Here is a 20,831-nt window from a genome sequence, read left to right on the forward strand (position 1 = left end):
TCAAAATTCTTTGTACCAATAACTTAGATAATAACCAACCATATTTCTGTCTTCTTTAAAAAGAGAGAGAGAGAGAGAACCATTTTGAGCTTTGAACTCCCCCTCCCTCCCTCTTCGCATCCCCTTTGAAAGAGCCCCCCTCATTTGCGTTTAAAATGGATGTTTCATACTGGTTGATTAGTGTTAGTATGGGATACCAGCCGCTCTGAGCCCAAGGCTCAGCTTGAGATCTGCAGATTATTCATCAACTTGCCCAGCAGGGGGGACCGTTTCTCACTTTCACTGCACAGCAGCAAAGTGTTCAGCTTTGCTTTTTAAGATTTTTTTTTCTCCCTTTTCACAAACTTTTTTCCCTCTTCCCCCTGAAAGGGTTATGTGAGTGTACATAATGCCAGATCGCTTTTTAATACCCAACTCCCCCCCTTCCTCCAGCATTCTTGGTTTGAGTAACACATAATGGATGGGCCATATTTACCATATGTCTGTCTGGTTACGACTATTGTTTAAGTCTGAGGTCATTTAAATACGTGATCTGGGATTTGGAGAGGTACTTGATTTTAACACTATATTATGGTTATGTTACAGCATCTTCCTTTACTCTTAAAAAAACAAACAAACAAAAAATCACCTGAGACCTAACTATTACAAGTTAGAAGGATGTACAGAGCAAATCTTAGGCTGTCTGTTCTAGGCTTATTTAGCTAATATCTCTCATCGTTGCTACCACCATTTTGAGTACCATGTCTAACCCTGCTTGGAACAGGTCTGTTTGACACTGTGGTTAAAACACCAGTGAACTTGTCTATATTAATATTTCCACAACTGATGGAGCTGAACCAGTGGTAACTCTAGTAAGAAGGCAAGGCCCCTAGATACAGAGCTTCCAAGAACAATCTAAATAAACCCCTCTCTGGTACGTGTGTGTGTGTGTATATATATATGAAAAATGTCACTTAATAAAAGTCTTTTTTATGCTCAATCTACCTGTACTTCTTTCAGTAGGAGGATCCTCATTCTGGAGGATCAGGCCTTTATCATTATCTAACTATATGTAGATATGTGTAATATTCCATTGTTACTTCCTTAAGAGATTTACACATTTTCTTTGTCAGCATTTTTTTCTCCTGCACTTCCAGCTGCATATAGAAATGCATCCTTCTTTGAACATTATGACCAACCAGAATAAAATGACAACAAGACAGTGCATTATGATCAATGTGTTTATATGAGCAAAGGCAAGGTTGAAGAAGTGTGCCTTATATTTGGAATGAAAGGTGGTGAACTTTGTAGTGGTTCTTACAACCTGCAGGTAATGTAGTAACTTCCTAGTAACCCAATTAGACTAGTAACAGAGGTGTTGGACTCCTGCTGTCAGGAGATGGGCATTTTCTAGCAGAGACAGAATATTCAGTGATGGTGATGATGACTGGGGAGCTAGCAAGTCAATGCATGCTGCTAGAAATGGCAAGAGACATTTTGCAGATGGTGCTGCAGGGAGGGTCACAAATAAAACAATGTGCCTTGAGGTTTCACGGAGGACCCTGAGATTTTATCAGAGTAATATCTGGCTAATTTCTCATGCTCAGTTCATGTAAATCCGTGCAGCTTTCTTTACTTTCATGGCGTTATGCTGATTTACACCTATTGTGGATCTGGCCATATAACTGTTCTTTTGTCAGTCACTCTTCTAAAAGTTTCTCCAGACCTCTTGATAAGACTCTGAATAATGTGGCTAATGTTTCAAATAGTTTATTTTCTCTGTCTCCTGTGTTGCAACTTAAAATTAATATGTCTTTTTCTAAATCTAATCTGTTGAAGTTCTGATTAGAGAAATCCTAACTTGTCACTGTTCTTGAAGTGTGTGTTACTTACCCATCCACAATTCCAGAAATTAATAATGCACAAAGGCTTTAACAAGAGGAACTGCTGCTCAGGCAGAGAGGATGGTGGGAATAAGAGCACCATCCCCACAGAAGTTGTCCTGGCTCAGCCTAAGGATATGATGAGGACATAGAAGAACAGGAGTACTTGTGGCACCTTAGAGACTAACAAATTTATATGAACATAAGCTTTCGTGGGCTACAGCCCACTTCGTCAGATACATATAATGGAACATACAGTAAGAAGATAGGTTTCAGAGTAGCAGCCGTGTTAGTCTGTATCCGCAAAAAGAACAGGAGTACTTGTGGCACCTTAGAGAGTAATAAATGCTCAAATAAATTTGTTAGTCTCTAAGGTGCCACAAGTACTCCTGTTCTTTTTTAGTAAGAAGATATTTATACATACAGAGAACATGAAAAGGTGGAAGTACCCATACCAACTGTAAGAGGCTAATTAATTAAGAGACACTATTATCAGCAGGGGAGAAAAACTTTTGAAGTGATAATCAAGATGGCCTATTTTGGACAGTTGACACAAAGGTGTGAGGATACTTTAACATGGGGAAATAGATTCAATTAGTGTAATGACCAAGGCATTCCCAGTCTCTGTTCAAACCTAAGTTAATGGTATCTAGTTTGCATATTAATTCAAGTTCAGCAGCTTCTCGTTAGAGTCTGTTTTTGAAGCGTTTCTGTTGCAAAATTGCCACCTTAACGTCTGTCACTGAGTGATTAGAGGGTTTGAAGTGTTCTCCTACTGGTTTTTGAATGTTATGAATCCTAATGTCAGATTTGTGTCCGTTTATTCTTTTGCGTAGAGACTGTCCGGTTTGGCCAATGTACATGGCAGAGGGGCATTGCTGATGAGGACATAGTCTAAGAGAACATTTAGATACAGCAAGTAATGGAAATTGTTGCTTCACTGTTTCATTAGGGAAAATGGTAAGCTTTTGGGGGCAGGGACAGTGGTTTTGTTATGTGTTTGTACAGTGCCTAGTACAACGGGGACCTCATTCGTGACTGGGGCTCCTAAGTGCTACAATAGTATAAATAATAATAAATTTGCTCTTCAACATTTCTTGGTTTCCTCCCATCTGAATTTTAGGTGTGGTATTCTTTTCCCTTCATTTAATAGTTGCTTCCTCTGACCAGATAGCCTGATGCTTGGCTTTAGAAAGTCAATCCATTGTATATCTTTTCTGATCAGTGTATTGCATGCCCGCTATTATATTGTGTGTGCTGTATAAAAAGTACATTGAAGTAAGACAGTTGGGGTGTTATCTCCCTAAGACTCAAAGTAAAGACACAGGTAATTTAGGAGGCTGCCACAATGAGCAAAACTGCAAATAGGTAAATAAATACAAGAACTCAAAAAGCCTTGGAAGGTTGGAAAATAGGATGGAGAAACAGTAGGATGGAGGTCTTAATGGGCATGCAGTAATTCAGATCTCAGCTCCGATCCTTGGGTCTACTAAAGCTGTGCTTAGATCTACCTTTACCCTCTCTGGATCCCAACGACAGCATGAATCCAAACAGGCCCCCAATATAAATTACAGCAGAGTCAAGACTACTCTAACTTTTATGTTAGCTTGTAACAATCTATACTGGGGAAATCCTTAGCTATGCTACTAGGGCAGTTTTATAGCCCCTTTGCATGTCCAGACCAATGCAATGAGTAATATCAGGACCAGAATCTGGTACTACTGTTCTACAGACTGGGCCAGATTTTTAACTCAGTGGAGTTCCTGCAGATTTGCACTGGTGTAACTGAGATCAGAATCTTTGCCACTGTGTTTGATATCACTACTTTCCCATTCTGGTCTTGTGGAAATTAAGCTATAAGGCGAGGACATTTATAATATAGTCAATCAAGTTATGACTTGGTGGGAGGGATAGCTCAGTGGTTTGAGCATTGGCCTTCTAAAACCTAGGGTTATGAGCTCAATCCTTGACAGGGCCACTTAGGGATCTGGGGCAAAATCAGTACTTGGGCCTGCTAGTAAAGGCAGGGAGCTGGACTCCATGACCTTCCAGTTCTATGAGATAGGTATATCTCCATATATATATATTTTTTCCCCTCCCCAAAGGCATAATAAACACTACTAAACCACTGGTTTAATATATTAACCAAAACAGAATTCTCTGAAGCAGCTCTCTGTAAATTTTCAAAAGAAGGGGTGCAAAATAGTGATGAGTTTGTTATATCTAGGTAGTTTTATACTTTTAGCCTCATTTAAAGTGAAATGTGTGGGATTCATTTAAATTCAGCTGCAAAAATTTGTTTGAAAAAAGAATTAAAAGCACCACTTGGTCTCTAGAGACTGTTCAAAATAAAGGTAATAAATTAGCTGTTTATTGTTTTGCTTCAATTTACAACTGTGCTATAAATAGCTGACGAGAAATGATGACAAATAAGCTATTGTAACCCTTTGGGAGTTTATTAGGTCATTTGTGAGAGTGTTGAATAGAGTCATTTGTTGCCCTCAGGTGTCTGAGAGCCTCTTTACCCTTGGGAAAGGAATTTAACAAAGGAGTGAATTTCAAAGAAAGCACTCTGTGTTTTCCACCCTTTTTCTGAAGTGTTTTCAAACACACTCCAAGATAAAAATTCTTAGAAGTGAGAAAAGGAGGTATATATCAGACAACCCCTGAAGCAGCTGACAATCCCAGGGAGCCGAAGATAGGGTCAAATTCTAGATGCTTGAATCCCAAATACATTTTCACTATAGGAGGCCCTGATTTATTTTTGCCCCACCCACTGGGTCCAAACTTTGAAATGCACAATACAAAAGCTTTGGACTAATGTCCTACTTGCATTTTTTATTCTGCTGAAATGTGACATGTCTTAGTTTTGTCTGCTTCCAAAAAAACAACGGGCAGGTCTTTTGTTGCAGAAGAATATTGCATCTGCCTTCATTCATATATCTTCTCATTTTAATTAAGGGTTAGCATTTGTTTAGGCTATAATAAACTGGGCTGTTAGGAGATATCAGGGCAGCTATTGTATGGAATTTGTTAAACATATATTTTTATTTTTGTTTAACGCTAACTAGAACTACTGCTGTAATTATATAAGCAGAGCTAAGAAACAATAGGTTACATCACTCTTCCAGCAAAAAAAAAAAAGCATGAGTAGGGAACCAATGGGGGGGGGGGAATGCTGAAGTGAGTCTTGCACTGTTCTGTCTTTCTTCTTTACTTGCTTGACTAAGAAGAGCAAGTTTTAACTGGGTCTGTCTATCTAAAATACATAGACAGATAGATTCCAAGGCAAGAAGGGACCGCTGTGATTGTATAGCATATCTTTTAGGGAAAAAACATCCAATGTGATTTAAAAATTGTCAGTGATGGAGAATCCACCACAACTCTTGGTAAACGGTTTCACTAATTGCTTGCCCTCATTGTTAAAAATGTACGTCTTCTATTCAGTTTGAATTTGTCTAGCTTACACAAAGAAAAATCATTTTTAGCATCATCTACCTTACATCTACTTTACAGAGGTGGTATGAAGCTTAAGTCATTAGTTCTAATTAATTAAGGTGCTTTGAGATCCCAGCTGGAAGGAGCTGTGGAAGTTCAAAGTGTGATGGTGATGACGATGAAATAACAATGGAGCCAAATTGGTTAGAAAAAATTTGAAGCATGGTAGCCATAAATGCAAGAGCAGTTGGTGGAGGCCTGCTGGTAAAACAAATATTTTACTCCTTGTTGGCTATTGCCAACAGGTCCTGGAGAACTTTATTTACCCTAAGAAAGATCCTTACCTACCTTTCATCGTTTCTGCTTTACATGTTGTTTAAAACTTCTTTGATCTGTTGCATTTATTGGTGAGCTTTCGCAAATACAAGCAATAAAGACCACAGATTAAGAGTGACAGGAAAACTACAATGTTGTGGGAAGATGTCACAAAGACTAGAGTTATGACCAGTCTTGTTTGTCATCTTCATTCTGGACAAGGGGGCAAACAGCATGTTAATGATATTCACAGATTGCAGCTGGGAAGTTCTAGTGGCTACAGAGAGAGATTAGAAACATGGGCAGAAAATAATAAGAGGAAAATAACCTTGAAAAAATGCAAACTAACACACCTGAGCAAATGTAATGGAAGACATAGCTATTCAATGGGAGGGAGGAACCTGGAATCTAGAAACACCAGAAGGTTAATAGTTGAGATCAAAATATTGAGCACAATGTGGCAGCAAAAGAGGTCCATGGAATTTTGGACTATTTGTACCTTCACATCATGGAACAGTTTGCAGATAGTTCCTCCCCCTACTTACTTGGTGAGTCTGCCCCTGAAAGACTGCACTCATTTCTGGGCACCTAATAACCAGAAAGATATAGGCAAGCTAGATAGATTTAAATAAAGAGCAATACAAATAATTGTGAGGCAGGAAGGATGGCTATTTTAGACCTACATTATGTATATGAGTGTGAGAGAGAATATGTGATGGTATGGTGTGATACTCTGGGTCAATCAGCATGAATAGGCGTGCCTCATTAATCACAAGTGGTAAAGTCACAAGTTGGTCATGTTGCTCATCCCAAATGAATGCTTATCCTTTATGCCATACCACATCATCTGGCACCATGTATGTGCCACATATTATACAGTCAAGTTATGCTAGAAATGTTTTAGAGTGTTTGTATTAGGACCCTTCACCTGTAAAGCCAGGTGCCTTAGTTACCATGAGTCCAACTGTGCAGGGCTCAGAGGGAACCATTAAAAACTCAGAATGACCTAAAATACATTTCCCATACCTAAAAAATGTCACTTCTTTAAAGGCCTTTCAACTTGGGACCTTCCAGGACTGGTTACAAGTGCTGGTTATCTCATTGGGAGTCTCCAGAATTTCCCCTTTCCAGTGACATAAAGCTCCTATTCTTAGTCCAGGACTGCATGTTGCCCAACACAGGCCTGGGTCAAGTGTAATTTCTGTAAGGAGATTCCACATGAAAAGGAGGGGAGCAAGCTTGTGGTTGGTTCATTAAAAAAAATAGCAGACATGTTGAAGTTACTCAGATGTTTGTGCTGTTGGAAATAGTCTCGGGGGTTAGAGGAGAAAGAATTAGTGATCAGAGGCATGTGAGAGTGCCAAAGGTGCATGATAAATTCATTGATCATGTGGCTCTGCGCCACACATCTGATGTGTGTGTGAGCCTTCCTCACCTGGTGCTTCCTGAGTGAGGACTGGACACAACTGCAATCTCTGTGCTCTCCTAGATGTAGGGCCTGCACCCTGCCAAGTGTCCCCAGAAGGGACGAAGCCTTGTTTCTACCTCCTCCTTTCCACTGGCCAGCTGTGCAGGAGAACATGGACTGCACCCACTTCACTGCCTTCTAGTGCTACTCTAGCCCTAACAGAACTCTGTGATCTGATGGGCAGGTTAGAGTTAACTGGGTGTTTGAGGCTGAAAAAAATCAATATAAAGCAAAACATTAAAAAAACCCCACCTCTTTCCATATTCTGGATGGGCTTTTGTTTTCCTAGAATGAAATCTGAATTAGTGGGCATTTCTGGCATACATTTCTGGGAACCGATTATCGTCTGTCTCTGCATATAGAACATGGCATAACACGGTCTGTATTCTCACCTTGTGCTGGCATGCAGGGATTTGTTCACTTTCCCCACCCTTCACAGCTTACTACAGATATTCCCAAACACTCTCACATACTTACCAATATGGTCACTGCATAATTGTTTGATCATTCGAAAGTGATGCTTGAGGAAGTTTCTAGCTATGAGATATTAAAAGGGATATTGGGCTCCACATCTGAGGTTATATAAGCAGGAGAAGGTATTAAGCCTACTCCCCCATTGACCCTAGTGCACAATTGGCCAAACACCTGATGTAGGTGATTTACATTATTATTTGTAGAGGGCCAACAGGAGCCTCATAATTTTGCACACTAGAAAATACAGAAACAGGCCATTTCCTGAAACTGGTTACCAGATTGAATGGACTGTTTATGTGTATCAATTCCTATTGTCCTGTGCTCCTACAGGGAATGTCTATGCTGCACTGGGTAGAAAGTCCCCAGGCAGGGGGGTGAGAGTGGGATTGACTTGAGAGCCCAAGCAACAACATCAAAGCCACATCTACACTGCTATTTTTAGCATGCTAGAGGGAGCATGCTGTATACCCAAGCTGAGAGGCTCGCTCCCAGATGCAGTGTAGACATATCCACAGTGTGTGTGCTGGTGGTGGGTTAATCTCTCTTGGGTTGGTCATGATGTCTTCAGTGAAATGAGTTTGGTGATCAGAACTCACTTCTCATCAGAGTGCAGATCACAGCTCCCCATACTCGCCAGCTAATTGGCACCCTTGCTGATAATCCAGACAGAGAGACCAAAGACTGAGGAGACATGGAAGTTGAACTAACGATGGTCCATTTAGATAAGGATGGACATATTAAGTCAGATCCTAAACTGAAATGGGCTCAGGATTTGTCCCACTGGTGTGGCAGTATAGTAAGTTTGCACTTTAGTTCCTCAGACTGTGCTCATTCAGTCTAGAACAGTGGTTCTCAAACTTTTTTTTTCGCAGACCACTTGAAAATTGCTGAGGGTCTCAGCGGACCACTTAATGATCTTTCCAAATGTTGCTTGTACAGTTAGCTAAGTATTGTAAAGCACTTTGGAAAAAAGCGCTATATAAAAAAACCTTAAAAATAAATAATGTTTTTTTGTTCTACAAATAAAAGCACACAACTCATTTTAATATCAATAGTCTTACCTTTCTAATGCAATAGATATGCTCTCTCTCCACTGCTGCAGCGGCCCCTGAGTTGGGGCTGGGAAGGAAGGGGGTCTCTCCAGGTACCGCCCAGGCACGCACCTTAGAGAGACCTGTCAGGTGGTCCGCGGACCACAGTTTGAGAACCTCTGGTCTAGAACACTATCAATCCAGCCTCTTTTAGAAATATTAAATTCACACAATGAGCAATAAGATCTTTGTTAGAGATAAGAAAGGACCTTCCAAAAGTTAATTACATGGGGAGCCCTAAACATTATGGTACTTATGTCCTTCCGATTTCAGCTATGGGCAAGCTAGACACAATTTATTCTGGTTCTACACAAACTGTGTTTTTGCACTGTTAATGTAAATTATTTACATCAAACATGCAGAATCATGAACCTAAAGTTATGGAAATTGTTTTTCACGTTAAAGGAAAGAAACCCACATAATTTTTAGCATCTTACCTTCATATCCATAATTGATGTGGGATTGCTGGAACAAATGCACTAAAATGCAAACTAAGGGTCTGATCCTGCAAACACTTATGAACTTGAGTAATTTTACTCTCCTGAGCAGTCTCAATGAATTCAATGAGGAAAAGGGCAGAGACTAAATTCTAGGGGCTAGATATTGAACTCAGTGAGACAACTCAGATGAGTAGTTACTTATGTGCATGAGTGTTTGCAGGATCAGGCCTCAGCATATAATCATATTTCAGAATTACATAAAAGAATCCTGAAAATCATGAATCATAGTTTTCAGACAATGTAAGTCTTTCAGAGTAGCAACTGGTAACTTCAAAGTGCATCAACAACCAAATCAGTGAAGTGGCACTTTTGTAAAACTCATCAAGAAAATCAATGCTGCCTGAGCCAATGTACTAAACGGTAAGATAATAGTAATTTCCTACCCTCATAGCTCTTGCTCCCAGCCTATAATAATTTTGCTAATAACACCCTTGCACCAGTGTGCCTGAGGAAAAGATCTAGTGTTTAACATTTTATAATAAAACATTAGAGATTTTTCTTACACTCATGTAACTCATGCACTAGCTGAATGTGTGCTGCTCAAGTTTTTAATTCATTTTAAATGTAAGGGAAATATCTTGCCATGTTGACAAATGTTCTTTCTTTATGTATAATACATAGCACTAGAGATTGAGCCCTATTCATTATACTATACGGGTTTATGCATTGCATTATCATGATCGATTAATTCTAAACTAGAGATGTTAAAATAAGATTCATTATGTGCAAAAGGTATAAAACTAAGATTGAGTCTTGGGTATTTGGGTGTAAAAATAATTTAAATCATCAGCAGCCGTTCAAAAAAAGTCTAACAGGATGCTAGATTATATTAGCAGAAGGATGGAATACCAAATAAAAGAGGCTATGCATTTAATCTGTAAGACACTTGTGTAGACTACATCTGGAATAATATATGCAGTGTTAGTCAATACACCATAGAAAGAATCCCATCATGCTAGAGAGGGTGCAGTGAAGACCAAAAAAACCCAATACCCGGTGTGACGGGTTGGATCACAGAAACCCCCTTGGGAGCTGCCACCCGATGTGCAAAGACTACCTCTGCTCCTGTTTTCCCTGCCAGCTCAGGACTCCAGCACCCTGTCTTGCTGAGCCGGACACTTCCGTCTGGCTCCAGACACAGAACCAGGGTCTGAATCACTTGTCCCAAAGCTGCAAGTTTACCTGAAAACAGCTCACAGTAGTGTGCTTGTCTTTAGCACTCAGATGCCCAACTCCCAATGGGGGGGTCTAAACCCAAATAAATCCGTTTTACCCTGTATAAAGCTTATGCAGGGCAAACCCAAAATTGTTCGCCCTCTATAACACTGATAGAGAGATATGCACAGTTGTTTGCTCCCTCAGGTATTAATACATACTCTGAGTAAATTACTAAATAAAAAGTGATTTTATTAAATACAGACAGTAGGATTTAAGTGGTTCCAAGTAGTAACAGACAGAACAAAGTAAGTCACCAAGCAAAATAAAATAAAATGCGCAAATCTATGTCTAATCGAACTAAATACAGATAATCTCACTCTCAGAGATGCTTCAGTAAGTTTTTTCCTCAGACTGGACACCTTCCAGGCCTGGGCACAATTCTTTCCCCTGGTACAGCTCTTGTTGCAGCTCAGGTGATAGCTAGGGGATTCTTCATGATGGCTGTCTCCTCTCTTCCACCCCCTTATACAACTTTTGCATAAGGCGGGAATCCTTTTGTCCCTCTCTGAGTTCCCACCCCCTCCTTCTCAAGGGAAAGACACCAGGTTAAAGATGGATTCCAGTTCAGGTGACATGATCACATGTCACTGCAAGACTTTATTACTCACTTGCCAGCACACACATATACAGGAAGACTCACAGGTAAATACAGCCATCTGCAGACATTGGGAGTCATCAAGATTTCAAACCATCCTTAATGGCCCACACTTTACATAATTACAATAGGCCCTCAGAGTTATGTTTTATATTTCTAGTTTTAGATACAAGAGTGGTACATTTCTACAAATAGGATGATCACACTCAGTAAATTATGAGCTTTGTAATGATACCTTACAAGAAACCTTTTGCATGAAGCATATCCCAGTTACATTATATTCACTTATATTTTTATAAAACCATATAGACTGCACAACGTCACACCCGGTCACCACAATCATAAGTAGGAGGAAAAAAAGTCAAGGAAGCCTGGTTTAGTGTCATTGGAAAAGCTTTAAGATGATCTAACAAAGTTTTTCAAAACTCTGGATTGATAAACAAATGGATTAACACTGGCCTGGATCCTAAAATGTGGCTTAGTCATCACTGAAATACTACAGGATCCTTGTGTTTGGACCTTGACATCTGCATGGAATCCTATTGAGTTCATTGGGGTTCTGTGCAGTCATAAGGGTCCACCCATGCAGATGCCTTTGAAAGACGGGGTCCATAGAATGTAAGTTCTTTGAGGCAGGGACTGTAAATATGTTTGGACAGCACGTAGCACAGCGTGGACACGACTGTGGACATCAAATAATGAATAATAATAATAATAGTTTGAGGTTCGTTAGTTTTAGATCAACATTAGTTAAGTTTCTTTGAGATAATGCTATAAATTCTTACCTGGTTACCTAATTGATTTTTATGACATTTTGAAGACTGTGCAAGTAAGGGAGAAAAATATAGATGATATTTGCACTCCTGTGATTGTCATAAATGAAAACAACCTTATAAATATTGGGGGGGGGGGAAGGAAAAACATTGGCAGTATTTGCCATAGTATTTGATATTGTACTTTTCTGACACACATACTGTCTCGTTTCATCCTTTGACTGCTCCCTTCTCTCCTACCCTATCAAAAAATCATTAAGGGTATGTAAATGATTCCCTAATTCCTAATGCTTCTCAAACATGGTTAGGTGTCTTATTTGATAAGATAGAATTCACAATCACTAAGTACTGCAAATTGTTGCCTTTACTGATAGCCTGTTCCAAACTCTTTGTAACTGGGAGTGAAAAGAGCCATGTTTTCTTGGTAATGGGGACTGGCTAGAGAACATAGAAGCAAGCCAGATCTGTGAAAGTCGGATTTGTTCCTGGATGATAGAATTAACAGTCATAATTGCATGTGGAACTCATAAGAGAAGACAGCCTAAACTCCAAAACACTCAGAACAAGGCCGGGATTCGTGTCCAGTGATTACAGCAGAAGACTGGAAATGATGACTCTTTTCTTGACTCTGCGTCAGCCTTTTTTGTACTCACCCCTAAAAAAAAGTGTGACAAGCCTTTAAGTGATGGTCATAAAACATATGGAACTTCTTGTATGAAATATGTTGTTGATAATATAAGTAGCTTGGAACTAACAGGGACATATTCTGTAACTTTACAGACAATATTATTTTTGTCTATAATTCTTATTGCTGCATTTTCTCCTTTGTTATATGCAAAATATCATCAGTAAACACAAATCACCAAATGTGGCAATAAATCTGAATACTGATTTTTAAAAGAAAACCTATATAATGTGAGGTTTCAGAGTAGCAGCCGTGTTAGTCTGTATCCGCAAAAAGAACAGGAGTATTTGTGGCACCTTAGAGACCAACACACTTATTTGAGCATAAGCTTTCATGGGCTACAGCCCACTTCATCGGATGCATAGAATGGAACATATAGTAAGGAGATATATATACACATACAGAGAACATGAAAAGGTGGGAGTTGCCCTACCAACTCTAAGAGGCTAATTAATTAAGATGAGCAATTATCAGCAAGAGAAAAAAAACTTTTGTAGTGATAATCAAGATGGCTCATTCTATGCATCCGATGAAGTGGGCTGTAGCCCACGAAAGCTTATGCTCAAATAAATGTGTTAGTCTCTAAGATGCCACAAATACTCCTATATAATATGTTTACTGGATCACTTACATGGAAAAGGCAACAGAACTGTGGCTAAGTACTACATTTTGTGGAAAGAGTGGTGCAAGATTTCAGTGGCACCCACCTTGAGGAAGGCCATCAAATGCTGATTTTACATTCTTTCTGTGAACAGCCTGAAGAAAGCTCCTGTTATGCAATCTACTTCATTTAGAAGAAATGAATTACTCAGGGAGTTGTGTACAGGAGCCATGGCAGGTCCACTGTATGTGTAGAAATGTGTGGGCCAGGCATAGTTATGCTCTTCCATTACTCCTTTCACAGAGGCCAAACCAGACCCTCTGTGTATTTTTAGAAAGCCAGAAACGCAGCATTCTTCTATTTAATCTATCAGTTTATGACATCTAGGCATTTATTCTACATTTATCACCACACTTTTCATATCTCAGCAGATTACATTCTACAACACTTGGTTTGTGTGCTTAGTTTTTCCATTGGCAGCATATACATAGATAAACCAAAACTTGACCCAATGATCTGCAAAAAATCTTGGACTGGCTCTAACTACAAATATTGTCAATTCACTTGCTAGGGTAGTCCCAAGAATCCTGATTATGGACCTGACAACTTCAATGGAAGTTCTGTGCACAGAGCAGTGGCAAGATTGAGCCCCATATAAATATCTGTGACATCAATGCACAAATCCATTACTTTGGTCACAAACAAATGCTGCTCTGCAAGTCCACTCATTCTCATGCATGGCGTTGATGGAGGTTTCAAAGAAAACCTTTCAAAACTGATTTTGCAACTTAAGAAAACATACTTCAGCAATTACCATTTCCTTTGCCATGTAACCAAATTCACTGTACATTACAGCTTTAAAGCTAAGATCTAAGGTTCAGATCAACTCTTTAATTCTGATTGTGGCTTTGGGTACTTCCTGATATTTATGAGATATGCTCCAGGGCTGCAGCTGGGCTTGAACAAAACAGAACAACAACAACAAAAGAAGTTACTTGACTGTGAACAAAGTTTTATAGTATTTTGTAAAAAGCTAAACTATGGCATTTTTTAATCCTGCACTAAATGGCATAATCCAATCTCTCTGCACAATGCAGGAATATTCAGGTCAATCAGAAGACAATTAGATGTAATCAGGTTGCCAAACGAGCAGCAATCAACCTATGTCACCTTATCTAAACTCTAAAATACTAATTAGATTCTCCCTGCTGAAATATGTCCAGATTCTTTTTGGACTAATCTATTGTTTTCTGTGCCATATACTGTATGATGCCAGAATAAAAAAGCTGTCGAAATATAATTAGGGCTTCTGTTTCTTTTGGGTTGATTCATGTTATTTTTCATGGTTTATTTTTAGCAATTTTTGAGTTTCATGTAGGGTCCAAAAATCAGGGTTTTTCAGGGCTTTCTCTTTGCACATACTGTCATGAATAATGCATATTATATACATTACTCATTACAGCAGTACATACTATAATGAATAATCTCCTTGCAGTGTTCCCTAGTGCACTCTCATGTAGTGCTGTTTCAAACATCACTATGTTAAAGCAGACTAGGCCCAGGGGAATCTTTAGAGTGCACCAGCAGCGTCTACAATCAGGGGTAGGCAACCTATAGCACGTGTGGCAAAGGCAGTACGCGAGCTGATTTTCAGTGGCACTCACACTGCCCGGGTCCTGGCCACCAGTCCGGGGGGCTCTGCATTTTAATTTAATTTTAAATTAAGCTTCTTAAACATTTTTAAAACTGTATTTACATTACATACAACAATAGTTTAGTTATATATTTATATTATAGACTCATAGAAAGAGACCTTCTAAAAATGTTAAACGTATTACTGGCATGCGAAACCTTAAATTAGAGTGAATAAATGAAGACTCGGCACACCACTTCTCAAAGGTTGCCGACCCATGGTCTACATGGACAATTAATGCACAACATGCTAGTGTGCTTTAGAAATCACACTCCCATAGTCTGCATTACTGCTCCATGTAGACAAGCCCTTAGATACAAGTAACCGTTTCCTATGTTTTTCTGGTGTTTATTGGATAAACATCACTTTATTTATTTCATGGGGAGGGGGGGCGCATTTTACCTGTGATTATCAGAGGGTGAGGGCCTGAATGAAAAAAGAGACAAGAGGAGAAAGTAGATTAGATAATCATAGGTGGAATCCAGTTCTGAAAAATACATCCCAAAAGGGGAATGCTTTTATTTGTACTTGTTATGCAGGATATTGTAAATTATACTACTTATTTATAAAAACTCTACTACATGCATGTTACATTCTGAGTCATGGTTTCAAAAATAATTTACCCTTTCTCTCCACCAAAGGTGTTAATTAAATACAAACACTCCTGGGTAAACCCATGTCAAAGTTCACCTTTCCATAAGTACATTTATAATAAATTGTATATAAGCTTGACATTTAAGACTGTACAATTAAGAAGCAAGGCTGTTAATTCATGACTTATCTCAAACAATGAGAGTCACTCTTAAAGCCTGGCCTTTCTCTCTTGCCTTTCTGTTTTAAAAATCTATAAAAGGAGATGTAAAAATGCTGTAAACCAGATTTTCAAAGGAGCTCAGGGCCAGATTTTCAAGCCTGCAGCACTCACAATAGGAGACAGAGTTTCTAAAGTGTTCTGCACCCAGCAGCTTCCTTTGCGACCAGATTTTCAAAAGTGCTCAGGACCAACATGCCAAGCTCTGGCCCCAATTCGGGTGCTGAGTTCTTTTGAAAATTGGGCCATATATATTTTTGCTTCATTACAGGTACAACACTCCCGAGAAGTGAGATTCCTTCTTAGATACATTGGGGTGTCTTTCCTTCTGGTGCTAGAGTGCACAGAACCATTGAAGTTTGGACTTCAGAACTCTTGCATTGATGTCTTTAAAAGAATTTGAAAGCAAAACATGCAGATTGTTTCAATGGTAGTTTCCAGTATACTTGAACATCAGCATAAAGATAGTGAAATGTGTGTTCACTGTATGCATTCATATCACACAATTCTGTATCCCAAAGTGCTGCTAACAACACAATTTAACAGCTGTCTGCTAGTGCAATTCCTGACTCCTGACTCCCCAGGCATCGTTTTCCTGTTTATACTTGTATATCAAATGGGCCTTTGGAAAATTCCCTGATTTTCTTTTGTTCTGTTTTCTTTGTTCTGTTTCCATGAAGTCTTTTCCCCTTTGGAGATGACATATATGGGAAATGGCCTATTGTAGCAACAGGAGACAGAAGGCAAAAACAATTGCATCATGGGAAAAACAAACATCAAAGCAAAATTCAAGCCAAGTAGTTGTGAAACAACTATTTCATATATGATATTTTGGTGTGTTTAAGTACTGGAGTTGGATTTTTTGGCAAAATACCAAAATTAGAATAGGAACTTCCTCAAAGCTGCCATTTTCAAAATGTCATTTTCCTCTTTATTTCTACTCAAAACCAGCCAGAACTAAACATTTGCAGCACCAGTTGCAGTTGGTACATTGCCATTCACACATTTCCTGTGACTGTTACCTTTAGAGTTACAACTATAGCTAGGCTTGAACCAGTAAAACATCAGCCATCCGAATCAGAAAGATGGTCAAAACCAAATTGCCCCATATCTTTCATTAGGTGCTAATTATCTTAAGTCTTCCAAGTCAAACCACTCATGAGTAAGAACGAGGGGGCTGATTTGCTGATGTTTATTTATTTATTCAAAAAGGATTGCCATAGGAAAGCAATGAATTGAATCAGAAACTTTTTAACAATTTGCAATTAAAATTAATTAGGATCTGCCAGGAAATGTGATTAATTTGGATTTTTTTTAGAAGTTACAATTAGTATGGCAAATGCCTATGTTTATTTGTGAATTAAAAAAAAAAATATTTCCCCTCACACACTTTTGTTTTCTCCCACAGTTCATATCACTTAAGATCTTTATATTCTTTCTGTTTAACAGTGCTGATCTAAGTCAATCTCCATGTCATGTTTCTTCAGCTTTAACCCTCTGACTGTCTGGAGAGTTCTGCAGGCAACTAAGTACACCTCTACCTCGATATAATGCTCCCATATAACACGAATTCTGATATAACGAGGTAAAGCAGTGCTCGGGGGGGGGGGGCCTGCGCACTCCGGCGGATCAAAGCAAGTTCGATATAATGCGGTTTCACCTATAACGCGGTAAGATTTTTTGGCTCCCGAGGACAGCGTTATATTGAGGTAGAGGTGTAATAAAATTTCCCACTGGGCTAAAGAGCCTATGCCGCGCAGTAATCAGTGCTCTTAAAAGCAGTTAACATGCCTTGCATAAACATATGTGCTGAGTTAAATATTTATCCAGATGTATATTTGATTAATAAAAACTACATGCTGACAGCACTGTAACTTTCTCTGTGTAGTGATGCTCCTCTTAGCCTGGACATTTTAAGTGCCTTCTTTTTTAATTTATAAAAGAGAATTTGGTTTCTAAGTGGGCTGCTATCCTGTCCTCAATTATAAATAATCCAAAATTGAATTTGGAGACACATCACAGTCTAAACCAAGCAAATGGAGAAATTAATGAATATTGTTTATGTCTTGGTTACAGCTTGGGATAAGAAGAGCAAAGGACAGTAGAGAAGGGGGCCAAACCCTGTACCCATTGAAGTCAACTGCAAAATTTTAAATGGGAGCGGAACCAGAGCCTTGCTCTGTTATAGTTTGCGGGCTGATTTATTTAAGGCTTGATCCGATTGGGCAGTTGAGAAAGGGGGTTGTATAGGCCTCCAATGTCTATGCACAAGGAATGGAGAAAAGTTGGGGACAATTATGGCTCCCCTGCAGGAGTGCTCACTTCCTAGTCATAAGATTTGTTAGTTCTGCTAGGTGCAATGTGTCTACATCAGAGTGAAAAGAAGAACAGGAGTACTTGTGTACTTGTGCCACAAGTACTCCTGTTCTTCTTTTTGCGGATACAGACTAACACGGCTGTTACTCTGAAATACATCAGAGTGCATACTCATAAATGAGAGGTTGTGGATTGGTAACTGAATGGGGTTTGGTACATAGAAAAAGTAGTTATGAGTATATTCCTGATCTACTAGAGAATGTATAGTATCTATGGTGCAAAGACTGCTTCCTATGTTCTTAGTTTGAATTGTGTTAACATTTAATAAGATTGAGGCCTGCTTTTCTTTCCAACTTCTGTATTTGTCCTCATTTGAGCATCCCTGTGGCAAGAAACGTGAATATACAGAATTGTTAAGAGTGACTGACACACACTGTAGAAAAATAAGAGCTATTTACAAGCCAGGCAACCAGCTTAGCTTTAGTACAAAATGTTGCTATATTTATTTGGAACTCAGGATCAATGAGGTGTTAATTTAAAGAGTATCTTATTTTCCAATTCGTTATAAGTCAAAAGCAAGTTTCATGCAAACAGTTGTGATTTTGGGTAAGCTGCCTGGAAAGCAACAATATAAGAAGATGATGGTGAATGAGAAAATCACAATAAAAATGCATGACTGTTTTTGGGATATTATTATACAGCAACTGGACAATGGGAAGAGCACTTTCCAAGAGTACAAATTTGGATGTACAAATCCTGTTAACAATAATTCAAATTGTGCATCAAATACACACTGTTCTGAAAATACACTTCCTGCCCCCCATTTCTGCAATGCCTCCATCTTGTTTATCTATATGCCAACTCTGCTCCCTCTTTACAGAATTAGTAATTATAATAAGTGTCTGGATGATGTAAAATGAGCGTGAATTAGTGTGTGTGTGTGTGTGTGTGTGTGTGTGTGTGTGTGTGTGCACGTGCCCACCCTCACCAAATAAAGACATACTGGATTTCATATATTTGGTATAGCAAATCTGTTTTTGTCTCTGATAATTACATACCCACATTCATTCCTCAGACCTATTATGTGTCAAGTGGTAGCAACCAATTCTGAAGCGAAGAAGTTCAATCTGAATGTTAAAACTAAACTGTTTGGTAAAATGAAATAATAGAATTGTAGGACCAGAAGGAACCTTGAGAGGTCATCTAGTCCTGTCCCTTGGACTCATGGCAGGACTAAGTATTATCTAGACCATCCCTGACAGGTGTTTGTCTAACCTATTCTTGAAAATCTCCAATGATGGAGATTCCACAGTCTCCCTAGCAATTTATTCCCGTGCTTAACTACCCTGGCAGTTAGGAAGTTTTTCCTAATGTTCCTAAATCACCCTTGTTGCAATTCAAGCTCATTGCTTCTTGTCCTTCCCTCAGTGATTAAGGAGAACAATTTTTCTCCTTCCTCCTTGTAACAATATGCTCCTTTATGTTTAGATTTCACTTTATTATAGTTCTCCAGAGATTTGTTTTTGTGATGCTGATTTATGTCCATAAGAACATAAGAACGGCCATACTGGGTAAGACCAAAGGTCCATCTAGCCCAATATCCTGTCTTCCGACAGTGGCCAATGACAGGTGCCCCAGATGAAATTAACAGAACTGGTAATCATCAAGTGAACCATTCCCTGTTGCCCATTCCCAGCTTCTGGCAGTTTCCAAGGCATATTAAGTGCCAAATCAAGTCCTTTGGTCCTTTCATAGTTTAGATCTCTGACTCCTGTTGCCAAAGGGGGAATAAGGGGGGTGGAAATCAACCACATCTTTGGCACTGTCCTCTACTTATGGAGAGCTCTGTTCAGGGCTGGAATTATGTAAGTACAGAAGAGTCAGGGAGTGGGAAGAGGAGGAGACATTCATCACCTGTCCTAGGTTTAAAGATGAGGATGCCATTCAATGTTCCCTCTAATTTTTTACATCCCCTTGCGGAATGAATTTTGTTATGTGAACCAATATGGAGGTGATGTGTGGCAGGGGTGGGTGCAAGGGGTTCGGAATGTGGGAGGGGGCTCAGGGCTGGGGCAGAGGGTTGGAGTATGGGGGATGGGGGTTCAGGGTTGGAGTGCAGGCTCTGGGGTGAGGACAGGGATGAGGGAGAGGTTTGGGGTGCAGGCTGCCCAAGGGCTGCGATGGGGAGAGAGGACTCCCCCCAGCCCTCTCTTGCTGCAGCAGCCCGGGGCCAGGGAGAGGCGCTTTTCCCCGGTCGCGGCAGCTCCAAGGCTGGGGCCTGGAGAGAGGCGCCTCTCTGCAGCCACGGCAGCTCCGGGTATCTTTCCTTGCCTGCGCGGCCTTTAATAGCCTGCTGCGTGGCTGCGCAGTTTAGAGGGCACTTAGATGCCATTCCTTTTGCTCCTTTTACCTGAGCTCTACTAGATGGCTAAAGACTGGGCCCAGGCACAATCATCCAGAATCTGTGCTGCACCTTTCATCTGTGTTTCTAAGGGCTTGTCTCACTGGTGAAATTTACTGGCATAATTATATCAGTTTAACTCTTCTTTTGGACAATCTTATCCTGGAAAAATGTCCACACAGGGAATTATACCGGTATAATTATGCCTATAAATTTCCTGATGTACACAACCCCTAAGCCACATTTGTGCCTCCCAAATTCTCAGCCTGCTCTAATTTGTCAGCCTTGCCCAGCTCCTATGGGCTGCAGGGCCACCCAGAACATTGATAGCCAGAGCTCTCTGGCCACTCTCCCTCCCATGCCCAGCATGTCCCTTAATTGGGAGTTGTAAGGTGTTCAGAGTAGCTCAGGAGGGATTCCCCAGGACGCTATTCTAGCTTCTTGACTAGCAGTTGCTTCACTCCAGAATCGACCTCAATGAGTGTAGAATATAATCGTAGTTTCAGTAGCATTTTTGTAGATGTTAATGTTAATTATCAGATCTGAGGAACAGTTCTTTCACTGAAGTAGCCCTGCAAGCGTTTATTTCT

Source organism: Trachemys scripta, chromosome 15 (genome assembly GCF_013100865.1).
Source record: "Trachemys scripta elegans isolate TJP31775 chromosome 15, CAS_Tse_1.0, whole genome shotgun sequence".
Taxonomy (NCBI): Eukaryota; Metazoa; Chordata; order Testudines; family Emydidae; genus Trachemys; species Trachemys scripta.